Here is a 3,149-nt window from a genome sequence, read left to right as displayed (position 1 = left end):
GTAGCTGGTCATGTTATGGCTTGAATGAGTGAGTTGTTACAAAATGTTTTTGTTTTATAATACCATATGCAGAAAGTGGGCAAATCTGGTAAGGAGCATCGAATAATTAAAAAAAAATCATTTCAAATTAGACTCTACTAACATATTAAAAAAGTCAAGGTCATACGGCCACCGTCTACTGTAGCGAAAACAGTGTGTACTAAGATTCAGGATTAAAATCTCGTGCGACGATAGCACCATGATGTCATGATACTAGGGCTCAGTGAGGAAAGGTGAGCTAAAAAACTGATTCAAATTTATGGGAAAAGAGATTTGGAACATATTATTGCAGTATTGAAGTGCGTTGAGTCCCAGTTCTGAGAAATTTTACTTAAAAAGTAACACATGTTTCAAAGTCAACTGAAACTATACTGATGAAAACGATTTGGTAGACTCTAAATATGATATCAATTGCCAATTTTTCAATAGAACTAGGCCACGTGATCAGGAAATGCAATATTTCTCCCAGAGATTAATTGAAACAAGTCTTGTAGGATGAGTGGGTCAAAATACGCCCTTTTTGAGGTTGAAATGAGTTATGGCGTTGGTCAAGTAGTCAATAATAGTCATAAATGCAATAAGAAACAAGGTCAAGACTTTTTTGATTCCATAGTCTTTGTCTTTCTTTATCTTACGCATATTACGCCAAAAGTCTGATAGGCTTATACTTTTTGCGCGTCAATCAGACGATCTTTTTTTAGCTTTTTGATTAATTTAGTTGTTGCACTATTTAATGCTTGTTTTTATCAGTACTTGTGTGATAGTTCTTTTATGGAACCTCATCTTTACTTTTTTCGTCCCATGCCAAATGCGGTCATAATTCGATTTTTTCTGCAAAATATTCAGCTAAACGAATACTTTTTGGACTTACTGTATGGAATATATTTTAGGATTTGTTAATCTTCAATGTTTCAAGTTTGGTAGGATATTGGATGTAATATGTGAATATTATTCAATTAACAGTGAATATTCCCTAGTCTTCTCAGGCTACATGTACATAATTGAAACTAATAATCTATTGGCCGATTACAGTCCCTTACAACAATTACATGTTCAATGAATGAAATCTATCTCTCAAAATCCTATTGTAGCCTAATATTTGGTCCTATTGTAGCATCCTTTGGTTTTACTGTATTTTAGTTCCTAACAGTTTTATTTACAAATAGACAAATGTATGTTTATAGAATATTTTTGATTGAATTTATATATGAATATAATATAACGTTTCCAAATTGCTTTACAAGTAACATTGGAGATAGCATCAACATACGTGTAGTATCTGCTAAAAGAACACTTTAAACATTAAATACAATGCATTTGTGCTAACAATTGTTAGAGTAGCTGATTTTGTTTCATTTGTACGTCTTTGATGAATTTATAAACGTTTAACAAAAAGTGGTCTCGAATGTATTGACCAAACTTTTGCTCCAAAACATTCACCTACCCCAATCATTTGATGTTGAAGTGGAATGATGTTCTATTATCCGTCAGTTCACATTGTACACTACTTAATAATAGAGTTCGTACATGTCTTGCTATGCCTGTCTTGCCAAATACTCAAAAGCAGCTTGGTTAAAGTTTAGCGTGGCTCGCATTGCGTGTATTATATTTTCCCCCATTTCATTCACGAACTCAACCGATTGAGCGATTTTCTGATGAGTTCGACATGAGGCCTCGTGTGCCGTGTCGGGCACGGTCGGCAAACGGCAAGAAGGCAAACGAAACTGGACTAATATACGTTTGTTGGCGAAGGCAATGAGACTGTTTTAAAAGTTGTTCCCACACACATAAACCCGGCTTGCGTGTGGCAGTCCGTAGCCCGACCAAATCTTAGACCACGTTTTAGCCCCTCTCCTGGCCTGCCTCCTGCATAAACCCGGGGTGGTAGGGAAGGGATGAGGTGATGATTTTTGAGTGGCTTTTTTTCTTGGAGGTTGTCCACGGAGGTTGGCTTGCGATTGTATAAAGTTTTATTTAATTTGTTCCGCGACAGCAGAGGGGGCAGCCTCTCATGTCTTGTTGATTTGTTGTCAAGGTTAAGCGCGGAAGCGGATTAATAAAACCTACAGCAGTTGGTGGGATGAAGTAAAATATCGCATGGAAGAAGAAGAAGCAGAGGAAGTGAAAACTAACACGAATCATTCAAAATATAACGAGAGGACCGGAGGATGATAAGAATCGTGGCAAGGTAGAACATGCCTGACTAGAGGTGATGGTGATGATTTTGATAAAATTTGTGTGCCCCGTTCGGCAGCATTTGCGAGAAGAATGGCTCTATGGTTTAATCAGACAGTCGCACTTATTTAGGCCACTTTAGATCACACTTCTCGCGTGTGTATGTGTTTCTGTGCGTGCTGAAACAAATAAGCGGGAAACGGCCATTGGTTCTAGTTTGCTGCTATAGGTGGTTGGAATAGCATTATTGCTGTTTTTTTTGTTTGGGGGTCTGTTAGAAAATTAGATCTATTAAAAGGTGAAAAATGATAATCTTATCCATTTGAAATTAACTGATGCATTGTTATTGTTTAGGAAATAACTTGAATTTTGAGAAAAGTAACATATTTGTATCGTACTACTATGGTTTGGGCTGGTCTGGTGGTACAGTCGTCAACTCGTACGACGTAACAACATGTCCGTCATGGGTTCAAGCCCCGATAGACCGTACCCCCATACGTAGGACTGACTATCCTGCTATGGTAACAATAAGTCTCTAAAAGCCAAACTCACTTCACTAGTAGGTACAACCAGGCCTTCACCGACAACAGTTGTTGTGCCAAAGAAGAAAAGAAGAATAAGATTATGGTTTAGGGAAGCAGACATATACAACATTCTAGGCGATTAGAGAGAATAACTGATGCGCGAATACAAAAATGCGAATATGAAAAAACGTCATAAAAATGCTACTGCTTTTAATATTAATTTGATATAATAGAATTATTTATTTTATCGATGTGTTAGCAAGTATAATAAAGAAAATAAAATACAAAAATTAATGTAGCCGATGATATTCAAAACTTCATCGTTGCTGTGATTCTTCTATAGGGTTTAAAAGTATCCCCACTTGGCCACTACAAAAACTAATGGAATTCCTTTTAGTTTAGCGAATCATA

Source organism: Anopheles merus, chromosome X (assembly GCF_017562075.2).
Source record: "Anopheles merus strain MAF chromosome X, AmerM5.1, whole genome shotgun sequence".
NCBI lineage: Eukaryota > Metazoa > Arthropoda > Insecta > Diptera > Culicidae > Anopheles > Anopheles merus.
The sequence above is the reverse complement of the archived record's forward strand: the minus strand, read 5'-3'. Positions refer to the sequence as shown.